At 38.1% G+C, this 25,048-nt stretch overlaps 1 protein-coding gene across 5 annotated transcripts in view; it reads left to right on the forward strand.

The window, feature by feature from the left end:
• Window positions 1–25,048, forward strand: part of INPP4B (inositol polyphosphate-4-phosphatase type II B) — a 292,595-nt gene that overhangs the window by 72,233 nt on the left and 195,314 nt on the right. Inside the window, exon 1 of one of the 5 annotated variants that reach the window (XM_032186555.1) lies at window positions 21,259–21,264. The exons of the other annotated variants lie outside the window; for them this stretch is intronic. The gene's annotated coding sequence lies outside the window, so the exon portion shown is untranslated. Of the gene's footprint in view, window positions 1–21,258; window positions 21,265–25,048 lie in introns of those variants that run through there. 5 annotated transcript variants of the gene reach the window in all.

Consider the following 25,048-nt stretch of genomic DNA (forward strand, 5'->3'; position numbering starts at 1 on the left):
ACTTGGTGACGTGGAAACGTCATAAGGAATGGATAGCTATATTTTATGATCTTGCTTGTTGCTTCTTGTTTGGCTGTAGTAATTTAAAATGGATTTCTGTGGGCCCTTCGGAACTTGGCACAGTAACCATTGCAGTGCGGGGATGAAGAACTGCAGGCTTATATAGGGTTGCTCCCATTCTCCCTCTGACTTGTATTTAATCTTCAATTTTGTAACTGGAAGCCTTCTCTTAAGGCAAGTTGATGCAGTCAGATATCCCTTTCTGATGTGGCTACAATTTTTATTGAGATTTGAGGATTTCAGACCCACTTGAACCCCTACTAGAATACCATGCGTTAGTGGAAATGTGGTCCTGAAACCTAGGAGTGATTTAGTTAACATTTCTCTCAGAAGCAACTCTCTCCTTCCCTAAAGAAGAAGCTTTCTGTGAAGCCTGTTGGTTCAGCCACTGGAAATTGTCTTCATTGCTGTGCCAGCCTGTGCTGCACTGTACCATCAGATTGCTGAGGTGCTCTGTTGAGATTTGCAGTCATAGCCAAAGGGAACCTAAACTATGCAAATCTGGTCAGAACCACTCTTCAGACCTCTGGAGGAATTGCTGCTTGGTTCCTGTCCATAAGTGTAATTTAAAATGCAGGGGCTTTCTAAAGAACCTGCTTTAACCAGGCTGCTCACAACCGCAGAGGGACAGAAGTCAAATGCTGTGTGCGGATAAGGAAAAGCAACAAGACGGACTCCATTTGAGTCTGGTGTGATCAAGTTTTGTAGATTTAAATTTTCTGCCAGAGAATTGCATGGCTGGGAAGATTGAAATGTGCTGATGTCTTGAAGGATAGGATGACAGTAACCCTGTAATAAGGGATATGCTATAGACAACTTGCTGAGGTGGAGTAACGGATTTCAGTAGGTAGCATGCATGGCCTCACAAAGGCTTACGGGCTTAGTTTTCACTATTCAGGTCTACTAGATGTTTATAAAAGTTCAGTAGATTGCTTTGCTGGCAAGAGGGGGCTCTGTTAATAGCTATTACTTTATGTCAACTGAAGTTAGAAAATGAGGAAAAAATGTTTTATGTATTGTGAGGTGTAAAATGACTAATAGTATTTTAAAATAATCTTGTGTTTCCATCTCCATCCTAGAAGAGCTTTTACAACAGAATAGCAGCCTGTGCTGTAACAGTGATTCTACTGAACGCGCAGATGGTAATTTGATCCGAAATATCAACTCTGAAATCATATTCTCGTAGTATAATTCTGGAGCCATTGGAGAAATGCAAGGGATACATTTGACCCCTAGATGATTATATGCTACTTATCGTCGGTATCTTGAGATGAAACTGTGTATGGAGTCATCAGCTGGAAAACCTGGCTAGATTAAGGTACAAATCAGCATTTCTCAGTGAGTGATAAGGCTGTGTTTCTTAATGCACCTTCTTCAGAAATTTTAGGGTTTTCAAAGCTCTGTCACTGTATAATTAGGCTCAGTAGGCACTATTACTACTTTGTTGTTGGTTTTATATAGGTATTCTGCTTATAAATGCTGCATCTAATGCCTAAGAGAAATAATTTAAAATCTCAAGCACGCGTGGTACCCAGTTACATTTTGAAGCAAGTTGTTACAGAAGTGCTTAAACTGTACTGTTGTAAAAAATAGTCCCTTTTTTCTCATCTTCATGAATGTAGCCTTCAAGAAAAGGATGGAAAATTAAATTTTGATTTCCTGTATTTGTTAACTTCCACACAGTTGTGTGGGAGTCCAGCCAATGCATTTAATTAGAGAAGCAGGCATGCAGACTCGTGTGCTTCCCATATTTTTCTACTTCTGGCTTGAAATAACCATTTTTAACTTTGTCTCTTTGGGCTTGTTTCTCAAAGTAACTTTGAAATTTTTAAATGGGTATTGCTTCAATTTAGTGAAGTGAAAAAGCTTGGTCCAATGGCAAGATATTGCTATCCTAGGAAGGGTGAGGAGGATTTTAAATCTTTCATCTGCAGTTGCACCTATTCAAATGTTGAGTTTTCAAAGATTTTCTGCTCTTTTAAGTAACTTCGTTGCAAGAATGTAAAACAGGTGCTAATGTGAAAGCAGTGGCATGGTACCTGGAAGTTGAAGCTTTTTGGCGCTGTGCTGGTGCTGGAGCAGTGCTCTTCATCAGTTAGTACTTCGTATGCAGAAATATTCTTGAAATGAGAGAATTACAAAGCTTGAGTCTTCTAATTGGATATATTGTTTTCTTTTTTGTTTCTTGTGCTTATGCTTTAGATTCTTCTACACGTGCTAAGTGTGTTTTTAGCACCAGTATTTTACCTTGCGTTTTGATTTTTTTTTTTTTTTTAATATGATTATTATTGTTTTTATTTTTAGGTGTTATGCTGTATATCCCAATGCGTCTGATTGTTTTCCACTTTTGAAGGAAGGGAGGGTGAAGCCCACACACCCCAACCTTAGGGCTGATTTTCCAATTATATTTTCAGAAGTAGGTGCAGAATACTTTTCACATCTAGAGCTTTTTTCCAAGATAAGAAGAGAATCTTTGGAAAGTAGCTTAAATCCTTCATATAAAGTAGTAAAAATATTCTTAATATTATTTAAAGGACTATGTGCAGCCAAGAAAGAAGTAGTCAGGAATAGCTCAAAGTTGTCTTAGATATAGTCTTCAGATCATTTCTCTACAATTTCTATGAAAATTCCGTATAGAATGTTTGAATGTAATCAAAGACCATTTTTTCCCAAGATAAATATCATGTCTAAAACTTGAAATGTTTCAGAAGGATTATAACTTTTTACATTGTTTGAATTTTTTCCTGCCTAATCATGCTCATGTGAGTCACTGGATTATCATCTACCATTCATTCATAGATATTCTATTATCCTTTATCGTCTTATCATAGAAGGTCATGATGGTTTTTAAAATAATTCTCATCTCAGCTCTGATGGGCTGACGATCCTTTAAGAGAAATTACGTATCCCCTGGGGGAAAGAACAGTATATTTTGGACCAAGAGAAAATGGAGATGAAGTAAAAAGATCACATTTAATGGTAGGAGAAAAGTAAAAGGAATAAAACTGAACATTTTATGAAGGGTTGAAAATGATTTCTCCAGGGCAGAAAACCATTTTAAGGGGCATGAAAGGAAAGTTGTACTGTCGTTATAGCCCCCAAAGACTGTTAAATATCCTATTTACCTATTGCACAAATCATTTGGCTTCCAAAATAGCACAAGGCATTTAATAGTTGAATTTGTCATTCTTCATAATCTTTAAGCAACAGTTCTGAGCGAGTACAATCATATCTGGGACTCCTTTCCCACAGGCAAGTTCTCTTGTATTTCATTCATACTGGATTTCATTTTATTTAAGGTCCAGTCATCTTATCCCTTGAAATTCCAGTGAACTTTTGTTCTCAGACTCTTTTATTGGTAATAGTGTTCCCACTAGCATTCAATATTAGCTTTCTTATGGCTCTGAATGAAAAATATATTTCTGTAAGACCTGTCACAGTTACCTCACTTCAGAGCTGAAAACTTCACAAATCCCATTATCATCTTTGTATTCTGAGATAAACTTACGTGTAAAGGTGAGATTTTAACCTGAAATGTGAGAGACATTTATGAGACAGATGTTGACAGTAGGGGAAAGTAAAGGGAGGAAGAGGTAGGACGCAGACATCACATTTCATGGTTTTAACTCTGTCGATACAGTGAATCTTCATTAAGTTTACGTTTTTCTCAGGGGTAATGCTATTCTGGGGGACTGTGTGCCAGAAAAAGCCATTGAATGCTCAGTGTCCTTCAAGATTAGAGCACGTGATTCTTGGAGGATTTTGTCTAGTCTTTTCCAGCTTTTTACACCAAAGGAGCTAATAGAATATTAGCAACTTGTAGGCCTGTATCCATGTATAGAAATAGTGGTCATCTGCTTAGTAGATCTGTGTGACCCAGCACTGCATGTGTTATAAAAAGTGTAGGCAATATTTTACAAAGTAATTCTAACACAGCAATTTGAGTAGAACTGAATTTGAGTAGGATTGGATTGTCTGTTCTTCTGCCCTCCATGCAAGGCCTTATTCTGCTGCCTTAGTCCATTGTGAGCTATACAAGGCAGTGTTCCACTGAGGAGCAGAACTTTGCAGAGCATCTCCTGCCATTTAAATTTCAGGTTAAAGTTGCTTACTCCAATAAATATGAAATAATACATTTCTTATGGCAAACCTCCAAATGCAATAATGATTGTAATACAGTTCTGAAGTTTGTTTTGGTTGCAGAGGTATGGAAGGTGTAACCTCCCTGCAGTATGTTCACAAAAGCATATAAACTTTACTCGGGTAGAGCATAATGATAATGTTCACATTGTCAAGCTATGCAGGAAACTCAGTGGTCACAGTGCCACAGCAGGCTAGTGACAATATTAGGTCAGGTTTTTGGAGTTTGATTCTTCAGAGACTACATATGCATGGTGTGCAGCTTGTGTTTGGCTGCTGGTGTAGAAAATAATGAGTTTCAATAGCAAAACCAGGGTACATTTCACCACAGTAAATGTATGTTTTCATTTTTGTATGTTTTCATATGTTTGAAATGAGCAAGAAGGTAGTTCCAAACTTGACCTTCGTGTGCGTACCCACAATTTGATCTAAGAAAAAAACCACCCTAGAGCCCTAGCACTTTTAGTGTGTCTGTTATTGTCCCGTTGAAATTGAATACGCATACATTTGTAAGATGTATAAATATTTACTCGCCTAAGTAATGATTGATTTTTGTAAGATTTTAGAATTTATTTGCTAGCTATTTGTTGGATTAAATCTTCTACTTCATATGTTAATTTGTGACTGTAGTGTAAGGTACATTCCTAGATCAATGTAGCTTCTCCGAATTGTATGTCTAAATGGAGATTATCCTTTTCTCAAAATTCTCATTATTATGTTTATGTCTGTGGCATTCTTTGTTAGATTCCCTTGCAAGATGAGAAAATTTTGGCTAGGTATTGCAGAAAACTCTATGAATTATGTTACAAAAAACTATTTGAATTCTTCAGCAACCCACCCACCAGCCTTAAAATAAAATAAAATAATCTGGAAATAGCTGAATAGTTGACAACAGTGGATGAATGTTCTTGCATACTAGTGCAAGAACAATATATACATGTTATAAATACATGCAGATGGGGAAAGTACATTGAATTTCAGATTTATGATGTCCATTCAGTCTGAACAGCATTTTATCAGATGAAGCAGGCAGTAAAAGGGGGGAAAAAACCGCACCACTAGTTATGGTAGTCTTATGAGCTAACTAGATATATTAGTAGTAAGATACAAAGCGAACATGTTTGTCTTGTCATAAATTAATGCGTTTATCCATTCATTATTACTATATTGAAATCCTCAGTTCGGTGTATCTTGACTACTTCTCATCAGTTGGTCTGTGGAGAGGAGAAACAGAAGTCTTATCTGAAAAGTGCAGTATTGTAACATAAAACAGTGAACTGAGTTGGCTAAACCTTCATGATAGAATTCATTGCAGTAGAGCAGACCTTAGGACTGAGTGTCTGGAGGATGTTTTCACAGCAATTTATATTCAGGATTAACTTTGTAAATTTTGAATTGCAGGACGTGACCATACTCTTCATTTTTTTCAAAGTTCCTTATTCATCTGAGAAATGTTATGCTTCCTGGAAGAAAGAAAAATCAAATTGGCTGGCTTCACATGTTTTGTTAGGGATTATAGGGTATATTTCAGAGAAGCCTCTCAAATGATACTCTACTAAATAACAACAAAAAATATTGACTTATTAAGCTGGGATATTTGGAAACATTAGGTATTTATTTTCAAAACTATGTCATAGTTTGTTTTTTTCAGACCCATTTTCAGTGGCAATTTGTTAGTAGCATTTCCACCAGCTAGCATATGCTTCATGTTGGCTGAGGTCACACTGAAACTGGGAAAGGATTTTCTCTTTTATTAGATTGATATTTTTTGCTAAAGTTCACACAGGTATCAGTTTGAGTCATTTGAAAGGCTGAAAGTAAGTAGAAGAAACCTTGAGGAAGGTGAAAAATGTGCATAGTAGAGCTGAACTAACTTTGTGAATTGCTGAGACACCTGAAATTCATTCAGATTTGCTTTCCAGTGTGTGCTTGTTCTGGGCTACTACTGGCTAGTATTGCTCAAATACTCTGTATTTTGGAGTGTGGTCTCCAGCTGTGCTCTGCGAATTTGGAGAATTGTGGAAATACTGCAGAATTTCCTCCTCTTATGCAAAAAGGACAGCCCCGTTTGTGGGAAAAGTAGTTCTGGTTGCCTTGGACTGAAAAGCATTTGTATTGGGAAGCTGGAAATACTTTATTCATTTGAAAGTACCCAAGGAATTTCTAAAATACGTTTTGCTTTTTGAATTTTAAAACAAGATACTGTGTTTCTGAACTTGAGTTGTGCAGGGAAAGATTTTCCCACTTGTGAACCTGTCAAAATAATAACTAAAAAGAAAAAAAAAAAAAAAAAACACAGATATTTTTATGGAGATTTGTTTTAGCATTTTTTTTTTTTCTTGTATGTGCAAGTAAGCCTTTCTGAAATTTCTACCTTCATCTGAGGCTATGGAACTTTATTATGAATTTCTGACTTGAAGTGTAAAGGAAGTAACAGCTATACTTCTTTTTGGCCATTGAGTCAAAAAAAAAAAAAAAAAAAGTGGTGGTGAGTAGAGGAAAGTAGGTATGCATCAGATAGCAGGGCATGAATTGATAGGAAAGCAAAACACTTGAATGATACAGGACTGATGAAGTGAGGAGCGAGAATCAATCTATTGTAAGATAAAAAGTAGGCTTAAATATTGTACCTGCTTTACTTGGAATAGTTATTTCATGTTGCTTATAAGATTTATTTATTTTTATTTATTTGAAGGCTAATCTATTTTGTAAGTAGGTCTGTAGATGTCTTTGAGCTAACAGGGAGAAAGATTAGTAGTAAGGCAAGGCTGCTTGACTGCGGCCTAGCAGTCTGCAATTTGATGGTCTCATGGAAGCTGAGTAGTGCAAGACACGAGGTACCTGATGAAGCTGTATATGGTTGGTATTATGTAGTGCCAGATCTGTGGCAGTGTTACTGTTAACTGGGGGACATGGCCTGAGAAGAACTTTGTGGAAAGCATTTGGAGATCTGTCCCTATTTTCAGGTACAGCTGGGTTCTGCCGTGCTAGAAGCCTAACGTGTGGCTGTGCTCCGAACCTGCTTTTGCAAATTTGTTGAAATATTTGGATGAGGTCTGCAACAACACGATAGCAGCTGTTGTACCGAAATGCTGCTGTAACCAGCTACTTACCTGCCCTGGGCTGTGATGCTTCTATTGCCTGTAGTGACTGCTGTCTCAGGCTTGAGTTGTAAAGTATTTAAGAAGAAAAACTTCAGCTACTCTGAAAATCAGCTGGTGTGTCGAAGTGGTTATCTAGTGAAGTGGAGTCTTGGTGTGTAACTAGTTCACTCAGAGCAGCGACTTACCACCATTTTAGTCTCTAGAAAAATCCATTCATAATCTCAGTAGCTGTCCTCATGAAATAATAACATAACCCAAGTTCTTTCTACGTGGGTTTGGGTAAGGCCTGTGGTGTAGTTCTGGTATGTTAGGCTGCCTTTTCATTTTTGGACATCATCAGTTGCACGGGCAAGGTTCCAGAAAGCAGTCTCTGAGCTGAAATGAGGTTGCAGTTGGCAGTGTGCTCGTTGTGACTGAGCTGGGATTTGAAGCCTCTCTATTGATTACACCATTTAAAGCTCTGTGGATTTTTTCATGGGAACATGCTGGCTTTATTCTGCCATCTACAGATTAAGTGAAATAAAATGGGAAATGCTTTGGTGTAAACATTGAATGAACTTTGGGTTTGATTCTTGTGGAGAATTTCTAAGCAGGAGTAAGGCAAAGTTAGCCCTAGCGGATCTGGTGAGTTGTCATTACAAATATTGCATCAGTTTGAATTATTACATATAATTAATAATTAAATCAATTAAGTACTTCACTACTGTAGGTAGTATTTCAACATATTATCTGGGGTTTAGTCCTACTAAGAATGTGCTTGTGATCTTTATCTTTAATCATACATAGCTTTTTTCATGTCCCAAACAAAGTCTTACCACTGCAAGACAGTGGAACCTTGTAATCATCAAGTTTAGCAACACACATGGGCATGTGTGCTCTCTTAAAGCTAATTGTTGTTTTATGCAAATATTTTGGCAACTGATTGTGTTAACACAGTGATTATTTCCTGAAGAAAAACAGGTGAAGGCAAAAGCAGATTACAAGCTCACGGTACCTTACACCACAATGAAACTAGATCTGTTCAGCTAGCAGCGTGGCAGATGTTTTTAGGATTTACAGTGACATCTCCCAGCAGTCAGGATTAAGACGTGCTTTTTTGCAGGGCCTCAAATGTCAGTGAAGCAGCTGAGTGCTTTGTGTATTCAGGAGCTGCTGGCAGCTGTGGAGGAACAGGGGCAGTGGTGTTTCCAGACAGGAGCACGAGGGGGTTGGTCAAGGGTTTATGTGCATTACAGAGCTTCTGGTTTGTTTGATGTCTTGCTCATCTATTTATTTTTCACTTTGTTTACACAGAAAAGTTTACTCAAACTACTTCAAGGGAATCGGTTAATTGATGGTGATTTTCTAATGGGATGTTTTAATCTTTACCGAACTTGAAATGCATAGCTTTAAAGCCTATCATATCTAAGTTGAAAAGACAGTTTATTGGAATACCAAATTGAAGTTTTAATGGGAAAGAAGTCAGGAAATTAAGAAATAAAGTTCTGATATGGATTAAATTAAGAATCCTGTATGGTTTGTCTGTGCGGTGCTTTTCATTAAGGAATCTGCTCCCTTTTTAGACCTTGCTAAAAAATCACGTTCCTTAGCTCCTGTTTTCATTTTCAAATAAGTACATGTGTGCTTCTAAGAGATGTGAGAACAATTAATATGTGAACAGGGAATGTAAATAACACTTTTTCCTAACCCTATAGTAACCTTGACATCAGTGATTAGAGATACCGTCAATCCTTTTAACTAGTGGTGTAAAGCTGTGCAGCACAGGTGAATGGATCTACAATGTATTGCTGCTAAAGGCAAGTCCTTGGATTCTCCCTTGGTCCCAGCTGTATAATTCCATGCCCTCTGTTGTGTTTCTGCTGGTAGGTCTTGAATTGATCCAATTCACAAAGCTGACAGAAAAAATATTTACCTTCCTGTCTGTCAGGGTCAGTTTTCTTCAGGGTAGTATTGGATATTGCTTACAGAGAATCTCAGAGGAAATATCAGAGCAAGCATAAGGAGCATGTGGCAATGAAGAAGCAGTATGGAGGGAGGGCCTACCATTTAGGAGGACAGAAAATCTAGATACCATTATACATCTACTCATGGACAGTAATTATACTGACCCAACTACGTTGCTCCCTTCACCCTAAATTTTGTTGGATTTGTGGCAGGCTTCTCCAAAATCCTTCATTCCAAATAAATCTCTGGCTTCTTGAGTTCAACACTCTGTGAATCCCTCTGGTTTAACAAATAAAGTTTTGAAGAAATATGGAAATTGCTGCATGAGAGAAGACAGATCACAGAAGAGAATAAGCAAACTTGTTTGGAGCCAGAGTAGAAGTAGAGGCTCATCCTAGAAATGCTTGCGTCACTGCGTTGTACTGAAATGTAGCCTGCCTGACTTCTTACTAATCTGAAAATGAAAAAGAGCTTATTTCTTGATCTCCTACATGAGAAATTTCTTCATAGGAAAAGGTGTTTGGAGATTTGTATTTAATGAGGCCAGAGCTGTGTCAAAATTAACACCTAGAACGGAGGAAGCCTAAAGGCTTAAATGTGGTGTCTGTACCTAGCGATGCAGAAGCAGTGACCTCAATGCGACAGAACAGTATTATGCTTGCCAAATCATGTCAAGTTTCCCTACTGGAAGTATAAAATCAGATTGGACCTCTCACTTACTTTTCCAGGCTTTTGGTGTAGTCTAAGATAAGTGCTTAGCAGCAGCAAATTCTGTTACAGATCTTAGGTTCAGATTTTTATTCCTACCAACCTTTTATTTGTACATAAAATGGACATAATTCAGTAATACAGAATTGCTGTAGTCGATTTTCTTACCACCTTCTTATATTAGTGTTATGTATAATGAATCATTTAAAAAAAATGATACTGTCTTTTCATGGCCTTTGCAAACTAGGAAAACAGTTCTGATATTACAGTTGTGACTGTGTTAAAGAATTACTATTATGTTACTGAAGTTGTGTTTTGGACAATTATGTACTGAAGAAAAAATAATTCCCCAGTGGGAGTTACTCTGTAAAACATGCTGATTTTTTCTCCTGGTCTAACAAAAAGCATTAGAATATATCCATATATCAGTAACTGAAGGATGCTGAAGGATGGGGTCTGTGTAGGTCAACATGTTTTTGGTGAAGGCTGGATTTCTGGAACACCTGCAGACTTGGCAATGAATGACCTCCTGAGGTGTCAGAGGAGTTTCTCAGTGCAGGCATTTTGTGCAGAGCCAGGGGAGCAGCTGGAAGGAGCCCAGCACAGCTGCCTGCAGTTGCTTGGCCTTGGGTGTGACAGCCTGGCTGCAGTCGTGATGCTAAGTTCTGCCTGTTGAGAATTTGGGAAACTTAAGATATGTAGACTATTTTAATCTGTGAAGAATTGCAGGCATTCAGTGTTGACATGCTGGTGAGTAATTGTAATATAAGACAGTAGCACATAGATGAGGTGTTACATTTAACTGCTACTACATTTAACTGCTACAGCTACTGTGCTGCTCCTGAGCTTTATCTGAAAGATGACCCTAATTCAGAAAAGTACCCAAGCAGTTTGTCTGATGCCGTGTTTTCTGCCCTCATCTGCTCTGAAGGGTGCAGTTCCATGTCCTTTTGTACAGAAGTGATGCTGCTGGTGCAAACTCTTGCTCTTTGTGCTTGCTATCCCCCTTAATTGTACACATGGTGCTGGCTCTAGGGCTGTCCTATACTTGCTGGAAAGCTGACCAGCCACAGAATTACTGTGAGAGGCTGAAGAAAATTTGTTCCTTGTCAGGTAGCATGATTTCAGCTGCGAATCTGGAGTGCATGCACTTGTATTTGTTTAAAGATATGCCCGTAATAGGCATCTTCTAAGGGGATGTTTCCACTTGGACTTAGCTGTGCCCTATTATCAGCTCATCCCAGGCAGTGCTGTGGCAGCATTGCTGCTGCTGCTGGAGGTGACACTCGCTGCTGAGCATGGCCCAGGCACCTTGGCACAGGCGACATGCTGTCCTCACCCCCCACCCAACAGAGTGGCTCTGCTCTTACTTCCTCTGTGTTTGTGGAGGTAGGGTTTGCCCTTTCCTGAGGTTACATGGTTATGAGGCTAAAGCATCGTACTGAGAAGTTGCTGAGGCTTTTGCCATTTTCTTGTGATTTGTATTGTGGTTGCCTGCTGTCAGAGATCCTTTAATTCTGTCCAAGCAACCTGTTGGCTCTGTTGTTCAGCAGTTTAAAATGAAAGTCTCCTAAAGCAGCTCACATGTTAAAATGCCTGCCTTCAGCCTTCTCTCTCCTATACTTGTGTAACAGATGTTTTAATTTTATATGTGAACTGTGGGTGGCTGTATGTTTTCTTGATTAGTTTCTTGTGAAATTAGATTTCTATTACATCTACTTTATTTTCAATTATTAAGCTAACTTGTCAAGTAATCTTGATGCCTTCACAAATGGCAAGATGGTAGTAATAATATTCTGCATTACATTTTGTATTAAGGCCAGATGGGACAAGCAGTTAACTAACTATTATCTCTGGCTACCAAAGGGATCCCAAATTAACTATTGTATATGTATATTGTATTAATGAATACGTGGTGTTTTGTTTCTTCAGCTTGATGCGTTAGAAGGTTGTCAGGCTGAAATGGAAGTAGCAGTGGCCGTAAGCTGTGCTGTTAGCAACTCCAAGCAGCTGCTAGGAATGTGTCGACCACCAGGCTGGCTGCTACTCTCCATTACTGCAAGTTTGCAGGCTTCTGGTAGTGCCCCATGGAGAGCAGGGTGCTGCAGCTTCTCTGTGAATGGGAGGAGTTACAAAGCACCATCAGCTAGCAAGCTCACTCCATTCTTTTATATTTCCTTTCACTGCGTCCTTTATGCATGTCTCCTTCAGCAGAGTACAGGAATTGCAATTATGCTTGGAGCTGTGGATGTCTGGGAGACTGTTTTGGGTTTTGACTGTGCTTTATGTATCCATATAGCTACCCAGACTCTAGCAAAAACAAGAGCAAAAAAAAAAAAAAAAAAGGGGGAAAAAAAAACTCTAAAACAAACAGAACAATAACAACAACAAAACACATACGCAAAAAAAAAAAAAAAAAACCACACCTAAATAATCACTCAGAATTATTTCTGTCTATTACAGTGTTCTTGCTGGGAAAACTCATTTCATGATAATTACAGTGTAATTTCAGTATATTCCCTCACTAATATAGTACGCTTTTCAGAAGATGAAAATGCACACAGGAAATTAAATAGGGCAAGACAGCTGAAGGCTGAATCCAGTCTTTATTTCTTCATAAATTTCTTCATCCAGTATGGTATTGCATTAACATCACTTGATGTTAGTGATTCATATTTGTAGAAACACTTGTAAAATTTGTTTGGCTTTTATGGCGGTTAAAATGTACTGTTAAAAAGTAAGGTAGTCAATGTAAGAATGTGGCTGGAGGATCTTAGCAGCCTGGCAGTGTGAGAACATCAGTGCTGTTTTGGATGCAAGGTGGGCTTCACTGTATTCTCTGTCAGAGTGCAGTTATTTAAGGCCTACAGGCATGATGGTTGGCAGTGCCTGAGGACACATAAATGATGTGAAATCCTTTTTCAGCATGCTATATGGGGACAGAAAAAAGGTTTTTGAAAGTCAACTTTTTTAAAAAAGAAAAAACAAAAACAACACTAATGAGGTAGGATCAAAATATAGCATGGAGTTGAAATTACAGGTAATAGAAATTCAAAAACTGATGCAAGAAGCTTTCTGTTGGCACAAGTAACATCATTTGGGATTAATGTATTTGGGGTAATTTACTCTAGCATAGCCAGCAACCACTAGCAAAACACTTGAAATAATGGATATGATAGTGATGCTTAATATTCCTTGCCACTTGCATGGATTAAACTCTGGATGTGTTTTAAGAAAGTACTTAGCATGTGTCAGTTTAGGAACAGCACAAGAAGTTAAAAGTTAGCTCTAGTTCTCCTTTCTGATATATTGCATGGGGTAAGATGTTACTGAAAGCTGCTTCTTTTAATTCTTGCTGGTGTGAAAATTTTATCTGTACATGTTCTGTGGTAAAGGCTTGAAGACAGATTTTGTATATCCCTGGCAGTAGTTATGAGAAAGATTAGATGAAGTGAGTTTAAGTTCTTGGTCCTTTTTTTTTTTTTTTTTTCTCAGAAATTGCTGCAGTTTTATCAGATCCTTAAAAGGACTAATTACATCTAGGAGGTTAAAAATGCCTAAATTTCTAAAGCTAGTTTCTTCTCATTTGATTATTGATTTCTTTAAATTTATTCTTAAAAATTTCTTAGATCTTTTGATTTTTTTTTATTCCATTTTTATATATGGTTTCATGCTTACTGGTTTGAAGTTTCTTCGTTCCTATCTAAAGTAACTGAACTCCTGTAGCTTAACAGTGAATAAGTGTGAGTGTACACCCAACCCCACCCCTGCCTACAAATGCTACTGCCAACCACAGTACCAGTGTTCAATTTTGGCAAGGTGTGATGAGCTTTCTCCTTAGCGCAGCTGTGTCCACTCCCTCCTCTGCTGCTGGTCTCTTCATGAACATCTATGCCCAGAGTCATTGTCTGTGGCTCTTGGTATGCAGAGGAAGTCAAAATTTAGGTTGGTAGCGTGGTCACCAAACCTCACCTTTCTGAAGGTCTACAACACTTGGGTGTATTGATCTGTACTTGCTATGCCACCACCCCGAGCGATGGTAAGCTCCCTTCATGCAAGAAGATGGAATTCAAGTCACTATCAGCTTTCTCCCTTACTTGTTAAGTATTAATAACAAGATTCAAGCAGGAGGAAAGCTGTTAATGATGACAGCATTTAAACAGGATTACAGATATTTCCTTCACCTTCCCCCAAGTTGTTTCCAGATGTCAGACATGGTTATCTAATTATTTGATGGTTCAGTTTGGATTTGTGTCCATGGCAATGTGACAAAAGTAACAATCAAGTCACTGAAAGCTTCATACAAAATTTCTGGGTTGAGGACTTTGTTGGCAAGTGCAATGCTGCTGACTCAGCTTTATCCACCTTTTTGCCCCAAACTCTGAAAAAATGCTGTCTGAGGAGTTACTTGTGAAGATGTCTGGAAACAGGGCTCCAGAGGTCATGTGCTCAGTGGGTAGGGAGCTGGTGGCTCCAGGCTTCCTCCTCTACAGGGATTTGGAACAAGACTGTGGAGTTAACAGCAAAGGGAGAAAAAATAGCTGATTTTCTTTCTTTTCTTTTTTTTTTTTCTTTTTCTTTTTTTTTTTTTTTTTTCTTCTCTCTCCCCCTCAAAATTCCCAAAGGGGATGAAATAGCTTGTATTACCACAAAGATGATCAGAGGGCTAGGCTACCTTTCCTATGAAGAAAGCCTGAGAGACCTGGGGATGTTTGGCCTGGAGAAGTCTCTGGGGAGACCTCATTGAAGCTTTTCAATACTTAAAGGGGGCTTATAAAAAAGTTTGAGCAACTTTTTACTCATGCAGACAGTGCTAGGACAAGAGGGATTAGTTTAAAACTAAAAGAGGGGAGACTTAGGTTAGAGATTAGGAGGAAATTCTTTCACTCAAAGGGTGGTGAGGCCCTGACACAGGCTGCCCAGAGGAGCTGTGGATGCCCCATCCCTGGAGGTGTTCAAGGCCAGGCTGGATGGGGCTTTGGGCAACCTGGGCTTGTGGGAGGCGTCCCTGCCCATGGCAGGGGGTTGGAACTGGCTGGGCTTTAAGGTCTCTTACGACCCAAACCATTCTGTGACTCCCACTCCGAGCTGAGGAGTTCCAAGAAGGAATACTAGACCAGAGCTGGGAATCTCATTCCTCTGGTCCCTTGCCATTACAGATGTGAGAGCACTCATTTCTGGATACTGCTTGGTGGGCTTTTAGTGCTGTCCAACCAAGATAACTGAAAACACGCATGCATTGGTGTTGCTGTTTGTACCATATTTTACCAGGTTGTTTGCAAACTCATGAGGTAGTCAAGTGTTGCTAGGGAAGGCGACAAAGCAGAGTGGTTTCATTAATGGTGTATATTTGCTTCTAAACAATCAGCTGGTATGTTCTCCTCATGCCTTGCAGAATGTGACCACAACATCTCAGTACAATAAACACATCTTCTGTAATGCTTCTTAAAAGTTGCTGTTAGCTGCTGTGACGTTTACAGTAGTAGTAGTAGTAATGATGGATGTTTTGGGTACTGAAGTCAATGTTTTAAGTGGTTTCATAGGGTTTCTATGCAGCAGAGTGTAAGAGAATGCTATTTTTAATGTGCTTTTATTTTATCATCCCGTAGATTGTTGGTTGCCCTTCATGTTTTATCGTTTTGATCAGTTTCCTGGGGAGTATCAAATCATTCACTCAGTGTTTAAGGCAGAACAATTACAGTGAGAAGATATATGAAGCAATAAATCGCTTTTGAGCGTGATGAAATGCCACAGCAGTGATGAGACCTACTGAAAAAGTGAACTGTTTGTATAAGTTTTTTAGGGAGCTTTTTTCTGTTTTGGTCTCGATAAAAAGTGAAGCAAGTGAGGAGAAACATGAAAAATCATATAAAACTTATTTCACTCTGAGACTACTTCACTTTACTGCCTGCTTAGTCTCTAGTTTGCCTGTGGGCTGCTGCTGAAACTCCTTTTTGAAGAAATTTGGCAGCGTGGAAAAGGAGCAGTGTTATTAAAACCACAAAGGATCAAACATGTAATGGTATGTCTTAGCAATGTGGATACGAATATTTGTAGGTGGACACTTTGTGTAATTGCAGTATTCTGTGCATGTATTTACATGTGTTGACATGCAATTGGAATTGTTATAGAGACAAATGGGGTTATTGCTTATTTCAGTCTGTAAGGAAAAAATGCAGTTGGTTCTCTTGAATTTGGGGGGGGGGGTGAGGGGTGAGTGCCATAGCTGCAATTACACTCTAGGTATTTGTAATGTCTATTGGAAAGCTTTTGATTTGCTGTTTATGATCACTGCTAAAAACATTAACGTCTAGGGCTTTTCCCTCTTCCCCTTACAGAGACCAGTAATTTACAGCTTCAAGTCAGAATGTGAAAACCAAATGAGGATTGAACTTGCCTCTGAAAACTGTTTCAAAGCTGTTACGTCGCAATAAGCATTGACATTTCCAGAACGCTGTGCAGTTTCATCATCTTTAATCCAGTGCTTTCAGCTGCACCTTTCTTTTAATAACATCCATGAATGTATTTTAATTTTGTTCTGAAAATGCTTTTGGGAAAGTTAATTACTGTTATCTGTAATTGAGTATTTGAAATAATTGTTTCAGAAACTTGAAGCTGTCTTCTTATGACCAAAGAAGAATGAAAATGCAGAAGGGCAAGATAGAGGTTATTATATTCTATGTCTGCTCAGTAAGCATGCAGTAAAATCATAGTGGGATGCCAGTAAGCTTTTAGAATACTTTATGTAAAGACTTGCAAGTGCAATATGAACCGCAACGTGAGGAGAAAAAAAAAGGGAAAAAAGAAGCATCCAAGGGTACTGAATTTCTTCATCTGTGTCTTTAGCTAGTCTGCTCTAAAACCATACTGAAGTTGTTGATTCGTTACTTTTTTTCCCCAGGAAACATAAATTACTGTTTTTTCTTGAAATCACGTCTCACTTGTGGTGAGATACATTTTACCTCATTCTGCATAGCATTTCATCAAATTTTCAGTGAATGTTTGTATGTATGTGTATATAGACACACGGTTTTATAAGCCAGCTGTGGTTTCTTGTTTGGGCTACTCAAATGCATAGACTCTTTTGAGACTGTTTATGTATCATTATGTTGTAAATAAAGTTTTCCTTGAGGAAGGCCTACTATAAAGTCTGCTAGAAATGGCATCTCTGAATATGGTTGCGCAACATAAACTTCTGACACATTTGCTAGGTAAAAACATTCCCTACAAATTAGGAGAGGGTAATTGCCGTAGTTGGATTTATGGTTTGTATCCAACCTCACATTCTCAGAGACAAAAATGTAGGAATAGTTTGGTGCATGAAATTTTTAGTGTTTCATAGGGCCCTTTTTGCACATTAAATATAGATGGGTTGTATACTTTGATTATTTACAGGTGTCTTCAAATGGTTTTACTGGAGCTTGCACTTTGCCCACAACTACTACCAAAGAAAACCATAGAGCAATCTATGAGATCTAAAGATGAGCTGTTGCAGATGTTTATTTAAAATAATTAAAAATTGTAATAAATTGTAGAAGTAGACATATTGGTGAATGCAATATGCTGAAGAAATCTACACATTAATTAAAGAGAATGACTCATTTGCTCCGAAAAGTCCCTGAACCAGACTGTTTGAAGCTTGGAGGTGGTGTAGCGTAGCATGGTGGCATCGCTGCCATGTTCTTGAAGAATTCCCCAGTTAGGTGCTTTTGTTTGCTGTCATAAACAGATACTGTATGAGATGGGCTTTTGTACAGATTGTCTAGTTTATTGCTTTATTCAAGCTTTTTTTTTTTTTTTTAATTTTGATTTAGGTAGCTGAGTTCTAACTTGATGTAAATATTGTTCTTCTGTTTAAGTAATCGAGTTAGGAAAACAATAATTTGAATTTTTTGAAGATGCTAACATAATTGGAGCGATGAAAAATGTTTTTCTCTGGAAGGTTGCTAAGATTCCAAAATATTTGTCCTTGCCTGCTTTCTTTACTAGGGAATATTTGGAGTATGTGTGTACAATTCGAACAAATTTAGAAGCAAATTGAGCCAATTATCCCTTCAGTGATGATAAAATTCTGACATTCATTTCATAAATGGTAACCAAATATGGTTAGCCTTGTGAAACAGCCTGACTTTTTCCTCAATTCCACATGATGGAAGTTATAGAAAAGTTATGTTTTCAAAGCAAATTCCTAAAAGGCCAAATTCACTTCTGAAGACCAAACTTCTTAGAGCTTTTTGAGTTGATTTTGGCTTTTACCTTTATGACTCTACCTCTATTACTCCTTCCCATATCCTTCTATATATTTCCTTCTATTTCCTTTAGTGGCCAAGACTTAGTGCCTTCATCAGCTACGTTTATATAAGACTGTTCAATGTAAGTGGCCTTTGAACAGACTGGTAAAAACCAGGTAGTGTTTTTACCTGTGGGCAGGACAGACTTTGAGGTTGTGAGATTCAAGTGAAATAACCAGGTCGGTGGGCAGTTGTCCAATAGGAGCTTGATATTGAGTATAAAAACCTGAATTACTTCATTCAAAGTGATCTACTAATTTAAGTTTGCATGTATAAAGTTGAACACTTTAACAAGACAGGTGCCATGATTTCCTTTTTGTTAGGAGTGAGACTACCTGCATTTTGAAACAATCCTTTGAATATTTGTGTTAGGAGTCCATGGAGGGTGTTTTAAGGCATGGTAGAGCGTGCTACTCATGATTAATTTTAATGATCTATTTGATGCTTGTTGTTTATAGCCAGCGCATGGTACTCTAGACACCAATTTTGTCACTATATTGAGACTCATAAATTGTGCAGAAATAGCATTTAGTTGTAAATAAATATTCGGTGCCTGTTGATCATGTAATCAACAGGTAGTTTCTAGATAACTGCATTTCTGTAAATTAATCTTAAAATGCCTTAATTTCTTTTTGCATCTGCTTTACATGTAGAGCATGCCGCTTACATGTAAATATTTGGGACTCTGGAAGGCTGAGAGTAGCCTGTGTAGATGGATCCTTTCTGTTTTCATGATCTTATCTTCAGATAAGGAGTGCATAGCTGCATCTTGCAGTTATGGGCTGGGGTTAAATTTTGTGCTGCTTTTTCAATATACTTGGATTTTTGTGAAGTGTAAAAAGACAAGATTGTATTTGCAGAGAGAGAGTGGCTAGGTCTTTAAACAGATAAAAGTTTGCTCTAATGTATTGACTGATCGCTCTGCAAAAATGACACTTCTTAGATGGGTGTCTTTGAAAACATTATTTGCACTGTATATAAAGTCACTAAACTTAGTTAGCACTGAAATGTGCCATGGTGTACCTGCTCCAACAAGCCAGCATGCTTCTTGCTCTCACATACTTACCTATTGATTTTTCTTTCCTACCTGCTAAAAACGCCTTTTTGAAAAATTCTGTCTGCGGGCTCATCATTCCTTTTTTTTTCTGTGTGTGTTATTTTCAACAAGAATAGTGCTGCTGCATCTGTGGCGATGTGACAGCATAAGTAAGAGAAGACGGGTAGTTAGAGGCTATGCAGTCTATTAGACTGACTGCTGCAGCTGAGAAGTGACAAACTCTTGATCCACAAATGCCTTTGTTAAGGTCTGAAATCAAACCAGCAGTATTCCAAGCTAAATAAAAAGTGAAGACAGTTGCACAGAGTTCAGTTAAATATGGATTAATTTCACCATCTTGTAAAGAAAAAGTAGCTCCCAGGAGGCGAGGGGTGAGAATAGGTGGGGTGCTCTTGGTGGAGGGGAAGGGGTAAGAGAGAAAGAGACAGAGGCTGTTCAGAGCTGGTGGAATGTGAGGAGCTGGCTGTGGAGGGAGAGATCATACAGAGCCTGTAATTTTTATTTTATGGCCCATTAGATACATTTGGTATCTAGCAGAGTTATGAATTTTAGCTGTGATGTCAGTTTAGTTGCCTGTAAAACTGCAGCCTCTCTTCCAGAGCTTCCTATTTGGGAAGTGGTTTGTTGGTTTCCCTTGAGGATGGCCTGAGAGATTAGAGATGAAGCAACTGTTTTATGAGAAGTGTCTCTCCATTGATATTTGGCTATTTTTGTCCTGAATCGATTGTCTGATTGAATTTATTTCTTTTTCCTTTGTTTCTCTGTGCTTAGTTACTGTTCTTTCAAATAACCTAAAATACAAATACATGATGTTCAAATAAATCTAGATACTTCTTCAAACTATTTTTTTTTTCAAACACTTTAAAGCCAATTTCATTGTACATTAAAAGTGGGGTGGATATTATACTTGTGAAATGCCACCTTTTAATTTGATGCTTAACTGAATAAAAATAATTTTCTTGATGCTTACAAGGTTTGTTTTGTAGTTTCTAAGCATTTAACTTAAACAATTTGTCACATGATTACTTCAGTAGTTCCTCTTTAGTTAGAGTTCCTAAGACATAATCCTGAAGATCAGAAAGTCAATACCATGTTGGAAATAAAACGATCTTGTTAATCAGTAGAGAAGACAGGTGGCTCTTCCTTTTTTTCAACTTGGAGTAGTAAGGTTATGAAAGCTCTCATTTTATGGTATATGATACAAGAGATTTCCAAATTTTAAGCGCTTGTAACCTAGATGGTTTGCTGCTTTTGGATGCCTGCACATGAATTGCTCACTTTGCTTTTTATGTCCAGTGACTTATTGGTTGTAAGAGAAAATGGGAAGGAAAGTTTCTCTGGGAGAAAATAATAATACGGTTTTGTTTTGTTTTGTTTCAAAACAAATGTCCTTAACAGGTTTGGGCTTCTGTGTGGCGTTGTTTCACTTTTCCTCAAACATAAAATACAGAACATATGCATTTGAAATACCAAGGGCTTAATGTTGCTATTGTAAAGAACAGAGGTGTGCTGGGTTAGCTTAAAGGCAGAGCTGTGTTTCAGCGTTCCTGCTTATGGCCCTTTCAGCCTGAGAGAACAAGGAGAAGGGAGGAAGTAAAACAGATGCTTTAAAATAAAAGGCATTGAAAGGGTTTATTTTACTTGTTTGTCTGTGTACAAGTTGGAATTCATTGCAGTTGGGCAAGGACTACTTGGTGACAATTTTTAGGCCTCCTTGGAATTCTTTTGGTCCTCTTAGAGACTATAGCTAGTCACACAGCACTAGTCTCTTAGCACACTGAGTCATGAGCACCTTGAAAAATAGCATTTGCTTCTTTCAAAAGTACTGTGCTCAGAAGACTTGGGGGGAAAAAATGATAGCTTGCTTCCAAATAGAAGCGAGAATAGTTTTTCTAACACAAAAAAGAAAAGCTGATAGTGTATCCTTGTGAAAACTATGCTAAGGTACATGGAAAATAAGGTGATTGGCAACAGCCAACATGGCTTCAATAAAGGCAGATCGCACCAGACAAATCTGGTGGCCTTCTACAGTGGCGTTACAGCATTGGTGGATAGGGGAAGAACAACTGACATTATCTAACTGGGCTTGTGCAAAGCATTGGACACTGTTTTCCATGACATACTTGTCTTTAAATTGGAAAGATGGCCTTAGATGATCAGCTGTAGTCCTGCTTAAGTCGAATGTTATGAGTAGTTGGGAAAAGAGAGAAGATAACATCGCTCAATCTCTATGAAGATCTACCAAGTAGTTCAGTCCCCCTCGTAGTACATAAAGTAGCTGGGGAAGTTTCAGAGAAGGGCTATTAGCGCCATCAGTACAAGGAACGATCAAGATGTAATTCTTCAGCCAGAAGAGATAAGGAAGATGGTCTGTGATATCAATATCCAAAATCATTAACAACTTGAAGGAGATTAGCATTAATGGTTTATCAGCTATTCTAGTGCAAGAACTTGGGATGTTAAGAAAAGAAGTATGTTAAGCAAAAGACAGTGATGTTTCACGGAACAGGTAGTGGAAGAACTGGAGTTGCTTACCACGAGATGCTGTGGGTAGTACAAGTAGGCATGCATTTGAAAATATATGGGGCTCTTTGAAGACAGAGGTGTGCCATTGAGAATTAGCGAGTAGAGCATACATCTGAGAGGGTAAAAAATCCCTGGTGTGAAAAGAGACTACATCCAAACCTTTTAAATGGGTAACTGGAACTTGGTTTTTGGGTGGGGAGAGTCATTATAGAAAGATGATGATCCCTTCTTTGTCAATAGTAAAGATACAAAACTATTCCAATTGTTTTTTTAATCAATGTATCTATCAATGCTCATAAAATCTTGCTTGCCAGGGTTTGCGGAAGGAATAACAGATCTGTAGTAGTGGTCCCCTTTCCGCTGGGATCAGTTCAGGCTTGGCTGCTGATGCTTGAAACATCTGTATTTTTGCACTTATTGTATGCTCAAGTCAAATAGTCAGAAATGTCCTAACATTAAATATGATGTTTCTTTTCACTGGGTCTTGTCAGCACAGTATTGTTTAGGCTGAACTTGGTACTGAATAGAAATGACTAAATGGTTGTTAACCATTCAGGTAGGACATCTGTTCTCATCTAGGGAATACTATGAATGTGTCCATTGCTATTTTTAAAATGTTTTTGTTTAGTTTACTCACAGCTGGAAATCGTTATTTAAGGGTGTAATCATAATATGGTGGCTGTCAATACATGTAGTGCTAGGAAACTTATGCATCTTAAGTATCAAGACAACGTCATCCTCTGTTATTCTGCTGTACCAAAATGAGTAAAACATATCAGTTCTTGAACACCTGCGTTAATTTTTTTCCTCTATCAGAAAATGAAATGACATTCTTCTGAAATCTCTCTGCAAGCTAGATTCTACCCTGTGGAGATGCGTATGCCTCCCTGCATCAATGAGGCACAGGGATCTTGTCAGAGAATTCCTCCTCGTGAAGGGGTTGGGGGTCTTTAATCTTTCCCACTCCTTGGGCTTCCTGAAGGAAGGGTGTGATTCATCTGTTTCATCTGAGCCTTTTTTTTTTTTTTTTTTTTTTTTTTTTTTTTAATGGGAGAGGTGGACCCGTGGCTCAAATGGACCACAGCAAGGAAACTTCAGTTTTATCTCTTTGAAGCATGCTGTCTTACCACTTCAAGATTTAACTAGTTTTGACCCTTAAAATATAGGAGTTGGGGTTAAAATCATACATCTTTAAAAAACAAACAAACAAAAAAACCCACACCACCACCAAGAGGATAAATCTTCTTGAGGAACTTTGTGGCTTTGAATGCTTAGGTTCTGCCTCAAGCTCTCCTCCTGCAGGAAGGCTGAGATTGATAATAAAAGCTTGTGATATTGTGCCTCCAGGAATTAGGAATTGGGAATTACTGAAAGTTATGCCAGATGCTGTGAACTTAACATAAAATGGTGAGAATTGGCAGATATGGAAAGAAACATCCTTCACTGTTGACCTTTAAATATGTTGAGTTAATGCCTTTTACAAATGCACAATACTTGCAGCAATAACATTTTGGTGTTCTGCCTTCCTTACCCTTCTGGTACTGCTAAAACTGGTAAAAGCTGTAATTAAGCTGTCAATACCTTATTTTAAAGTACAGTTAACGTTCTTATTCTAGGCTATTTTTGAAGTAAAAGATATTATATTGGGAACTGAGCCAGTGATTAATAACACTTTTTTTTTCTTTCTTTCTTTCAAAGACAGCCAAGAAGTGTAAAACAAAGGGGGAAACAATTTTTTTTTTTTAAGTGTGTTATCTGAGGTGTGTGTTGTGATATGGCCCTGGAGTCTTGTGCCAAAATAGAACTTCTTGGAAAACATAACTAATTCTTATCTGAGTTGTATATAATTAACTTTTTTGTAAGAAAGGTAATTTGAGATTCTTTCAAGCTGTGTGTAGAATGTAGAAAATGTTTAACTTTGAGTTCTTTTTTTTTTTTTTTTTAATTAAGCATATGCATAATAAACAGAGTAAATATGGGGTATAAATGAAGAGAACATATTTGTACATTGTTAATGCATTTCAAAACTAAAAAAAAAAAAAAGAGTAAACTATTCATGTTTGTTACAGGTAATAGATTATTAAAAGTACTTGTTTGTTCTGCAGGATTTGTTCAGTGACCTAAGTCAGCAGCATTTTCTGGAGTGAATGTAGATTAGTGCTGTTATTGTCAGCATGAAGTTGGTATTTAGTGGCATTACATGATGGATTAATCACAGTGGTTAGGGCATTTTTTGAAAATGATTATTTGAGTATCTTTCAATGAGCTGATGGTTTGTAAAGGTGGCTGCATCTTACCTTATCTCACAGCTTGGGTCACGGGCTTGGCAATGGGCTGGGAATGTTAATGTGGCAGAAGAAGATGTAACATAAAAGGAGATTGTTTTAGATTGTTGGAGTGTTGCAGTGAATACTGTTTGCCAGCATATAAAGGGGGATTTCTAATTTTTCAAATTATATGCTTGCTTGTGTTGTACAGTCATTTGTTACTACCTCAAAGCTAGAACACTGTATTTTAGTCTTTTTGGTAATGGGCATATCACTGCAGAATTAAATTGTACCTGTCTTTTTTAAGACTATTAGCTTTTCTATTTCTGAATGAAATTACCCTGGTAAAGCCTGTTGCTTGTTTTTGTTAGTTCATGTATATAAGCTACGCTTTAACTGCAGAATGATGAACCTTATTTGTGTTGACACTGAAAACAACAAATGCAGGAGGCAGTGCTTAGTCAAAAGCCCGACCTGAGTGCATTCGTGTTAGTGAGGTAGTATCAATCTGACTAGTTTATTTGCCAACACTGAAGTTACAAAACCTGAGGATAAGAGGCAAGTTGTACACCTAATGCTGTTACAAATTTGTTGCTGTTGTATCGGAGCTGGTTCATTGAACGTTAGGTCGTGATTGCCACTGGGTTGCAGTCGGGCCTTTGGTGCGCTGCAGGTGCCCCGAGAGATAGAGGCCGTTTCATCATCCATGGTAGCCGTCTTCTAACTCTCCTCCTGCAAAGCCAGCCTTCGGTAGGCATCTGAGGACACTGAGATTTTTGGAGCTGGTTTTGCACAGGCAGCTGTGTAGGTACACGATGGAACTAGGGGAGAGTCCCTAATGAGGAGTGGGTGCTTCGCTTCCCTCTTCCTGCTGCAAGTTCATCTCTTAGCCTGTAAATCACTGTAAGCAGCCTTGTGGGTGCCTGAATGCCTGGACTTTCAGGTCCACTG

Source organism: Aythya fuligula, chromosome 4 (genome assembly GCF_009819795.1).
Source record: "Aythya fuligula isolate bAytFul2 chromosome 4, bAytFul2.pri, whole genome shotgun sequence".
Classification (NCBI taxonomy): domain Eukaryota; kingdom Metazoa; phylum Chordata; class Aves; order Anseriformes; family Anatidae; genus Aythya; species Aythya fuligula.